Consider the following 11,274-nt stretch of genomic DNA (forward strand, 5'->3'; position numbering starts at 1 on the left):
ATATGATCATTGCACACAGTATGAATATACCCAAATATCATATTTTGCTCAATGTATCTATAGTCTTGTTGTAGGTCAATTAAGAAAAATAAATTAAAAAGAGGAAAAAAAAGAGAAATAAAGAGAAAAGTGATCATCAAAGGCAGGAAAAGGGGGAGGGGATTGGGGGCCAGGGAAAGGTTTGCAAACTGATACAAAGTTACAAAGTTACTGGTGTCCTAGGGTGACAATAGCTAATAATATTGTATTGTTTGCTTCAAGATAGCCAGAAAAGAGAATCTTGAATGTTTTAACCACAAAGAAATAGTATTTAGGTGATAGTTATTCTAAATAATCTGATCAGATCATTATATAATATATGCATGTGTTGAAACAACAAACTGTATCCCATAAACTTGTGCAATGAAAAAAAATAAAGTTTTAAACATATATTTTATCTCCATATTCTCTTTTAAAGACAAAACTAAGTGAATTTACCTCTCACCCAGAGGATGTAAAAATGTTTAACTTGTCATAAAATAGCTAATTAACAAAAAAACAGTAAATGTAAAATATATTTTATTCATTCATATACTTACTTTGTGACTACATTTTACCTACTGTTTCACCTTCAGTTTTCCCTTTTATTTATTACCATGTCTTTAGTCGGTAGGTTCAGTGTTAAGTTCATTTTTGGAAAACGGAATCAAACTTATTGGGGCAAAATTCATTTGCTGGTTTCTCAGAAATCTGAACCCAGTTGTTTGATTGTAAAAGGCTCACCCTTAGTTAGGGAAGGGCCAGTTAGCATAGTAGGACTGAACGCCCGGCCCCCCACATACATACACAGAAAATAGGCCTCTTCTACTTTCCTCAAGAATTAGGTGCTGCCAAATGGGTCTTTATGTTGGGTGAAAGTGTTAGGAGTTGGTGGGGAAATGGTGTATTATTTTACACTGTGAGTTCTCATACTAGGACTTCGGGATTTAAAGTCTGGGTTAAGCCTGATAACCTTGGGAATGTAGATTAATCCCTGTGGTCCCAATATGGTCATTTGATGATTTAATTAAATAATAAATGTAAGATGCTAGTAAGTGTAAGATTCTTAAAACCTTGCCTGACATTTAAAAATACTCACAAATGTTTAACTATCATATTAATTATTGATAAAACAATAAATTAATATAACAGAAAATGATTTTTTTTCTGGTGATGCATGGAATTTGTAACATAATTACTGCTAATGCAATCTTAGTGGTCTAGGGAGTTACGCTTCCAGAACTCAAAATTCCAAATTCAGAGCAATACCAATCAGACTTAGGTTTCCTTTCGCAATACTGTTTCTTCAATACATAGTTAGTGTGTAGCCATTTTTAACAGAAAGCTATATCAGGCAAAATCTACTCCAAAGGAGATTTTCTGATCTCTTGATTGTTCTCCAAATTAATCAACTATTGCTGTATGAGAATATATTCAACAATAAGTCTGAGTGGGAAAAAAATCTTAGCTTGATCCTTTGTGACAAGCACGATGGCCAGTGTTTTATGTGGGAGAACACTGAAGGCAAAGTGCTTGAGGTCTGAACCATGGAGTCATCTCCTTGTAAGGCTGATGCTCTGCACCTAGTACTTACACAGACTTTCATGTTAAGGACAAAACCGGTTGATGTTTTCCATCCTACAAAGCTCCTAAGTAGGAGACTTGGGTGATATCTACAACATGTGTCAAGTAGAGAGACGTTTTCTTGGCAAACATACTTTTTCATATCTGCCAACTCTTAATTGGCTACATCTCACTCTCGCTGGACTTGGCTGAAAATAGCAATGGTATGGTCATATTTCGAACTTCTCTCACATTGGATCTAACAAAATAGCCTGATTTGTTACATCCTTTGATTCTATGGCAGAGCAGAAACAGACTAAACAAATAAATTGCTAACTTCCACATTACCCATTTCCCTAGCTTCTCAGAATCATCTGAGACATTGCTTTTAGTTGCCTCTACCAAAATAAGGAAATATTTTTTGAACTTCATCACTTGCAGTTATTAAGCATATAATCACACAAAAAATAGGCTCTGTCATTCATAAGAGACACTCAATAAGTAGGAAATTTAAGTAAAAGAGGGCTCGTTTTAACTCATTTATAGGGAGCAAGTGTTGGTTTTGGCAGACTGGGGCAGCCCTTTTGACTCAACATCAATAGAAAATTACCTGGTGCCTCATGGCTTTCTGCTCTTGAATCCCTGGGGACTTGTCCCTGTGAAATTCTTCCAGGAATATTGCAGAATGTACATCATCATATTCATATGCTAAAGAGCAGGATGAAGGAAGCAGGAAGGGCACGTGCCTCGAGTTCCCACCACTCGTGGGAGTGAGTTGTAATTGTCCATAATTTAGTCAATTGGCCACACTCTACTGGCTTTAAGGGGAGCTGAGAAGTGTGTAATTTTGTGTGCATACAGGTTATGTTCAATTGGAAGACGAGGGTAAAATGGATGCTTTACAGCCACCATGGCCACACATACAACATAGTAGATGAGAGGTAATAACTGATGGGAGGCATTTACGAAGGCAGAGGATGTAGAAGATGGTGATTTGCGTTTGGATGAGGCAGAGATAAAGACAAGTTGAAGATGATTTTCTGATCTGATTTCTGTCTTAGCCATTTGAACTTGGTATTACATTCACAGTTTTATGGGATCGTTCTGAAAAATTGAGTGTCAGGAATGATAAATTTGATGTCACTGAAAAATACTAATCACAGAATTTCTTTAACCTCAGTATCAGCAACAAAGACGGATATATGATCAGGGGGATGAAAAGTTAGAAAGGAAAAAAAGGAAAATTGCCAATTAAAAACTGGTAGTATGAAATGAAATAAAATAAATAGAAATAAAATAAAATTGTGAGCAGTTCTGCTAATTGTCTTCAATTAAAACGTTAAATTGGTAGGTTCAACATAGGATTGTCAGCAGCTATGCTGATTGTTTTCAGAATAAGGAACATTTCTTTGCTCTTTCACAAACATCTGTATATGATTACATGAGTGAGAAATCTAAGGTAAACATACTCATTCAATTTTTGTGTTTCTTTCTTCCCCAGAGAGCTTCATGAATCAATTTTACTAAGCAGTGAGTACACAATATACTTCTGAGCCATCTCATTGAATTGTAATTTGCTTTACTAAGTTATATTCTACATAGGCAATCTGAACCTCCTCCTGTCTCACTTTCTGTCTCTTTCTCTCTCCCTATTATTTAATGTATCCCATCTAAACTTCAGAATGACCTTATAAGTCAGGTACTGCTATCATCTTGCCTCAATAAACATTAATTTCAGTTATAATTATTACAACTTCAGTTAAGATTTAATTTTATATTTTATTGGGTTTTTTGCACAGATGAGAGAGAAAATGAATAAAATATTTTCAGGGTACTGTATTTGCAGTACATTTTACTGTTTATTTCTTTTTAAAGCACAAGGAAATAGCTTATACTGATATTTCCTTAATATAATTACTTGAGAAAATAGCAGACCCATTGCTATGCTAAGTGATTTCTGTTATACATCTATTTACCTATAATCCATGTAATTTCCTGCCAATAAAGTAATGGTTTTATTCTTTCCATATTTAGGTCAATTCAGTGTTTGACTTCTGCCTTTTCTAAGATATATTATTGTAGCGAATTACTTGTAACAGCTGTTTTTTTTTTTTAACAGTTGATCACTAACCCAGTAAGTCTGACTTTTATGATAGAATTGATGACTAGTAAATTGAGTTACTGATATTATAAGTTTATAGAAAGCTCAAAAAATAAAAGGTTATTGTAATATAATATAAAATGTACAGGTGCACAGTCAGACATAATATTCCCCAGGATATCCATGTCAAATGCTTTTCAAAATAAACATTTTTTCAGACAGAAGTGATGTGTTTTCTGGTCTTACTTGTCTTGCACTCAAAATTTAATTCAAAGGATTAATGTAGGGGCAAATCAATAACCATTTAAAATGAATGTGTAGTCATACCAATATTAGTAAATAATTGGTATCTAGTTAAATCAAAATTAAAAGAAATATTTTATATGCTTTATCTGTATAAGGAGAGATCTGGTAGGAAAATTAAATACTATTTTGAAGTCTGATTAAGTGTAAATCTATGAATATGTAGTATATTTTGAGAAACTTCATAAATACAAAATGATAGAAATGATTTAAATGTAGCACAGTAAAGGTTAGAATAGAAGATTAGAGTACTGATAGCTACCAAATTATTTCAAAGTAGGGATAATTTAAGTGGACCACTTGCATAATAATCAGCTAGTAATAGTTTGATTCACCAATGGAAACGAACATATTGAGTCCAAAGTAGTTCCACTGAAAAAAATCAAACAATTTAGTTACCTGTACAAACTAGTTGGGTTTGGCTAAATAATTTAGGGAGCCAAATAACTTGTGTGTGAATGGAGAATTTTTTAGATATGATGGGAAAACACACACACACACAAACACACACAGACGCGCACACACACAATCAGATAGTTATTGTTTAGAGGTTATGTGATATACTTCTTTGTGTCAAAATTTCTTAGTATAAAATGATCTGTGTGATTCATGCTGATGTTGTTCTATATTTATTTCTCCATAACCATAGTCTCTGTTTTCTTAAAATAAAGTAGCTATTTTAATATCAAACAAACATTTTATGTGGAGAATATTGCACACTAGTTAAATTTTGAACGGAACTGACTGATTGCTTCTTTCAAAAATTAAAACTCTGAGTACATATAAAAAAGTGGACAGACTCTCAGAACAGATAAGATTTCCTAAAAACAATAGATCCAAAAATTTTTGAAAAACTTGACACTTAAAATCATGTGTAGGGCATATTCTCTGATAAAGCCCCAAGCTTATAGAAGAGAGATGGGTGTAAAGTGTATGTCATATCTTTTCTCCAACATTCAATATTATTGAACAAGGAATATTTAGAGCGACATGAGAAAAAAATAAAACGTCTTTACCTCAGTAAAGGGTTGCAAATATGAACCAGTTAATGAGAGGCACCACTGCCCTTAAATCTGAACATAGGTCCATATCAAATTTTACTGAAAAATTTTACTGTGGTTCAAACTACTCAATACATGCAAGACTAATTGTAATGCATGTATCTCCAAGCCTCCTTCATGTGCTGATCTCTTAAAACTCTGAAAATCATAGCAAACAGGTGTTAATGTTCAAGGGAACTAAAACTAGAACTAAAGGATTAATTTTTCGAAATGAAAATTCTCAACATTAAGAAAATAAAATACAGATAATATAAATAAAGTATATGTTATCCGTAATATAATTTCCATGTTTAAGTCAAAAAAAGTAAAAATTTAATCTAATTTTATTCAAACATATGAATAGACGTTAATAAGACGGCAAGTGATTTTTTTTGTTTGTTGTTGATTTTCAATGATCATACCACTTATTGAAAGACAGAAACCTAGATTAATATTTTCCTGAATTACACCATTTATATATAAGTATGTATGTACACATGTGTCTTTTTATATTTAGGAACAGATTATACATCCAAGAGGTGCACAAATGACTATAGAGTAAACATTTAATTAAACACTATCAAAGTATAAACAAATAATATTAATACTTATAATTCCCTACTTATAGAACTAATAAATGATGCCTCAGTTTCTACAAGTTAAAACAATAGGCAATAGTAAAATATATTTTGAAAGATGCACTGTTGATTTTGACCAAATATAGCTTTCACTTTTCACATTTAAAATACAGGTGATGCTTCAAATTACAAACACACATCCATTTTTTGTTACAGTATACAGTTATTTATTATTTTGGAAAGTTTTAGAAATTGTCAGGTCCACCGCCGGCCTACCCGAACAGCCCTAGCCTCGTTCCTTTTGGTGGGCGAGCGAAGTGCCCGGGATTCCTCTTTCCCTCCTGTCCCCTTTGGAAGGAGACGGGGGAAGAGAGTCGTGAAGAGAGGTGAGCACACCACCGGCCCCAACCAGCCCGGTTTAAAGGACACTCAGATGCAGCGGGGGTTCTGTCGAGCAGTTCCGTTTATTACCACACAAGCACTTGCTTTTCATAATCTTATCAGCTGAAAGGTCAAGAGAGCATGCATCCTGTCTCAATGCCTAGCTATTGCAACCTCGAGCACGGAAGTGCATATTTGGCCAATAAGGGCTAAGTCAAGGTTCCCACAGACACCCCACCCTACTTCCTCCTAGTGCCGTATTAGGCTGCCACATTAATACGCCCTTGTGGGCCCATAATGGCGCGGCTTGTAATGTCACTTAAAGTGGCGTGTTTTTTTTTTTAAGGCCCGAAAAGAAATTATACATTTTAATTTCTGTAAGATTTATTGAATGGAAAATGCATTGCAAAGATTAAGTCTCATGGTTCATTCATTGCATTCATATATTTGACAAACATTCTGGAGGAACTGCTATGCTCCAGGCACTGTGGCAGGCATTTGGTTTATACCATTGAACAAAAGAAAGATCTCCCATTGTGAATTTAAAATTCTGGTGGGAGAGAATTTCAATAAACAATAAATATAACTCATATGTTAATTACATAATATGTTACATAAAAATGTGGGAAAAAAAGGATCTGAGTAAAGAGGAACAACAAAGTCAGGGTTCAGATGGGATCATTAAGAGTTTAAAAAGGGTGTGCAGGTGTCAGACTCCTGGAAAAGATAACATTTGGGAAAAGACTAGACTTTAGTAAAAAATATGGAATTAATTAGACCTTGAGACTGCATGGAGCTCAAATCCCACTCAATATACCGAATGTCATCAGTTGATTCAAAGAAAATAAATGCCCATACTGTAAAATATTCCTATTCCAAAAATTAGCAGAGTTCTTTGATGTTGATTACAGCATATGCATCACTAATTCTCATTTTATAATGCAGATGTATACAAATTAGTTTGAGATTCACACCATTTTTCTTCTTTTTCTATTGAATTCTTATTTATTTATTATATCTTCTTAGGTAAAATAGGAGAATTGATGATGGGATATAAGAATGATACCTTCAGCAGTGACTTCACTCTTTTGGGATTGTTCTCTTCTTCCCATACAAGCCAGGTCTTCTTCTCCTTTACATTTATCCTTTCTATTGTGACTGTAACAGAAAATACACTCATGATCCTCCTTATCTACAGGGAATCATGACTCCATAAACCAATGTATTTCCTGCTCCGCCATCTCTCTTTATGGATATCTTGCATATTTCCAACATTCTTCCCAAAATGGTCACTGACTTTCTGTCAGGCAGCAGATCTGTTTCATTAGTAACTTGTGGCTTCCAGGTATTTCTGTCCCTCACCCTCCTGGGTGGCAAGTGCCTTCTCCTGGCAGCGATGTCCTATGGTCGCTGTGTAGCCATGTTCCACCCACTGCACTATCCGATTCTTACCAACGAGTATGTCAGCGTTCTCATGGCCACAGCGTCCTGGCTGGCTGTGACCGTCAACTCCGTAGTTCACACAGCTTTTGCACTCCATTTTCCCTTCTGTGGCTCTAGGGCCATAGATCACTTTTTCTGTGAAGTTCTCGCTATGTTGAAATTGTCCTGTGTAGATTCATCATGCGGTGAAAGAGGAGTGTACGTAAGCGTCATCATTTGCCTGCTGATCCCTTTCTGCATGATCTCTGCTTCTTATGTCCAAATTCTCCTCACAGTCCTCCCAATGAAATCATCAGAGGCACAAAAAAAGTCACTTTCTACCTGTTCCTTCCACATGATTGTGGTCGTAATGTACTACAGGCCATCTAGTTTCACATATATGAGACCTAAGTCATACCACATTCCAGGTCAGGGTAATTTCCTGGCAATATTCTATACCATTCTCCCATCCACACTCAATCCTATCATCTATAGCTTTAGGAATAAAGATGTTCTGGTGGCAATAAAAAAGTGTTCAAATGAATCTTCTGCTTCAAAAAATGGATAGGAAAAATGCCTGAATTATGTGTCCTCACTATTTCAATATAAATACATTATTAGTTTCTGCAGAAAGACAGTCAAAGCTTCTGTCTTGCCAAGTGTGAAAAGCGATATTTTGAAAACCCTGTTAATAATAAATGTTATCATGTGTTGATTTTGTAAATACCTCTAAAAATGTATCCTTCCTTCTATGGTACTGATTATAATCACCCAGCACACTTATAGAAAGTAACAGATACCCCAAAGCTTTATACTCCTTCCACAAAAATTGTAAGAATTCATAAGAATATCTTTTAAAATACAACCACACACCCATTATATAAGCAACCTAAATCTATATAATATCTTTATTTTATTAAACTTTGTAAAATTATCTTCAAATTATCAGTTATGAAAAATCCACAAACTCCACTTGAAATCTACATTATTCTTTGCCTAGTTTGTTTTGACACCTTTTTTCACTAAAATAAGTAAAATATATGCATACACACGTGTACATATATATTCATATACTGGGGAACGATCAAGTTACTCATGCTATGCTAGAAGCAACTATATAATATTAGAAGAATATCAAAAAAATTATGTCTTATTTCATATATACATATAGGATTATATTTTTAAAACTCTTCTAGCACTTATTCTAAAATTATTTCAATGAAGAATTAAATTTTTTACTGATAATTTATTTAAATTATCTTATTAATAGCAAAAACTAGAAAACCATATAGAAATAAGGTAAATGCTCAAGTTAATTTTATTATAGCATATTAAACTAAATATTCATATCAAATAAATATCATAAAATATTTGAAACAAAATATGAAGGTATTACATGAAGCTTAATGGGTAAAAAGTCATTACTTTGCTATCATAGTAAAAAATTTTGAAACAGTAAGAAGGATGATGATACTAGAGGAGAGGAAGGGTCAAGATGGGGGACTAGAAGCACCCAGCTTGCAATTCTCCTACAGACGAGAACCAGAGCAAAGAGTGGACAGCAGAAATCAGTGCAGTAGAAATTCTCTCTTGAAAAAAGTGAACAGTCTTCTCAGCTGGAGCACTTCCCAGTGGTAACCCCTGACTGGTACTGCCCTAGCACATCCTCATCACTGTGGAGGTCACAAGCACCATTGCCAGGCCCCAGAGCAGTGATTCATCTCCCCCTACAGAAGTTCTTCTTGATCCCTGCTTCAGCCACCTGTGCATAGCATTGCACAGCCCATGCCATCTACAGCCGTAGCCCCAGCCATCGGAACTGCAGGCCAGGAAGATCCAGCCACAGCCACTGAACAGCCCAGAGCCCCTAACACCAAAGTGTCATGCTTCCAGCCACATTCTCCAGACCCCCAACCTGTGTGGCTTCCATCATGGGAGGCTGGAGCCAGCAGCCCCTTGAGGCTTTTAGCACTAGAGACTGGAGTGCCATTACGCCACTCCCGGGATCCCTGTCCCCCTTGGGTCTTATGGGGACGCCAGCAATAGTCCTGGGAGACCCACCTCTCACAGCCTTCAATGGGAGATTTCCCCAAGGCCTGGCACTGGTCACAGGAGCTCTCTCCCTGCTGGATCTCACTGGGAGTGACTTGAGAGACTCTACACCAGATCTAGGAGCCCCTCCCCTCACAGTTATTGCCAGTAGAGACTTGAGCACCTCTACACTACCCCAAGAGTCACACCCCTCATAGCTCTCCCCAGGAAAGTCCTCAGCAGCCTGGCACCAGCCCTAGGAGCACTTGCCCCTTGCAGCTCTACCCAGAAGAGACTTGAGCACATCTACACCAGCCCCAAGAGCTCCACCTCCCACAGTTCACACTGGGAGAGGCCTCAGTGATCTGGCACCGATCCAAGAATTTCAGTCCTCATGCTTTTCACCGGCAGAGGCCTGAACAGTTGTGCACTAGCCCTGGGAGCCCAGCCCCTGTAATTTTCATCATGAGAGGCATCAGGGGCTCAGCACCAGCCCCAAGAATTTCAGTCCTCATGCTTCTCACCAGCAGAGACCTGAACAGTTATTCACTAGCCCTGGGAGCCCAGCCCCTGTAACTTTCATCATGAGAGGCATCAAGGGCTCAGCACCAGCCCCAAGAGCCTCGACCCTTGCAGCGCCTGCCCTGTGAGGCTTGAATCAGTGGATGGTAGCCACAGAAACCTTTGTCTCCCCCACAAATCTTGCACCACAAAAGCCTCAAGACTCCTGGTAACAGTTTACAGAGCCCCATCCCACATGTTCTCCACCATTTAAGTCTATAGATTTCAGACAGATGCCACAAGAGCACTGACACATGTGGCCTCTGTCTAGCCACACCCTCTGTAGTCCCACCCCATGTGGTTAAGTGACATGAATCTCACAACACCTGACTACAGCCTTTAGAGCTCTGCCTCTCACAGCTCCCACTACAGGAGCCCAGTGCTGCTAGGTCACAGTACCAGGAGATCCATTCCACATGACCCCTGTCACCCTCAGTTGCACCACACCTGTAAGTGTTCCCCAGTCTACTGATGCTACCAGGAACACCTGAGTATTTCTGAAACCTCTGGAACTATAGAGTCTACCTGGAATCAAAACTGAAGCATCACATACAATAGAAAACATAAAACAAATCTGCAGGAGAGATTTTTCTCTCCTCCAAATACATTCAAGTAACTGAAGAAATGACTGCTCTACCAGATGACTGAACATCAATATAGGGATACTAGAAATATGAAAAAAATAAGAAACTATTACACCCCCAAAGGAATGCAGTAACTCTGAAATACAAGATCCCAATCTATGAGAGACCCTTGAAATGTCTGAAAAAGAATTCAGAACATCAATCTTAGGGAAACTAGAGCAGTCACATAGACAATACAATGAAATGAAAAAAATATCCAAGAGATGAAGGAAGAAATCTACAAAGAAATTAATTCAATAAAAAAGGATGTGGCAGAATTGTTGCAACTGAAGGACCCATTCAGCAAAATAAAAACTACATTTGAGAGCTTTAGAAGCATGCTAGTGCAAGCAGAAGAAAGAATTCCTGATTTCAAAGACAGTGTTTTCGAAATAATCCAAGCGGAAGGAAAAAAAAAAAAAGAAAAGAATTGAAAGAATATTAAGAAAATCTCTGAGAGCTATCAGACAGCCAAAAGCGTACAAATCTCTGAATCATGGGTGCTCCAGAAGGGAAAGAAAAATAAAAGACATTGAATACCTATTCAATAAGATAATACCAGAAAACTTCCTGGTATTGGTAGAGAAAGAGATTTCCACATTCAAGAAACTCATAAATCCCCAGATTCAATCCAAAAACGTCCTCTCCAAGAC

The 11,274-nt window shown here is 36.9% G+C and overlaps 1 pseudogene; it reads left to right on the forward strand.

Annotated features, from left to right (window-relative positions):
* The first annotated feature begins 7,030 nt into the window (after window positions 1-7,030).
* On the forward strand, window positions 7,031-7,974 carry LOC134375990 (olfactory receptor 2AJ1-like; annotated as a pseudogene).
* The last annotated feature ends 3,300 nt before the right edge of the window (window positions 7,975-11,274 follow it).

The sequence above is a fragment of the Cynocephalus volans genome, chromosome 4 (assembly GCF_027409185.1).
Source record: "Cynocephalus volans isolate mCynVol1 chromosome 4, mCynVol1.pri, whole genome shotgun sequence".
Lineage (NCBI taxonomy): Eukaryota > Metazoa > Chordata > Mammalia > Dermoptera > Cynocephalidae > Cynocephalus > Cynocephalus volans.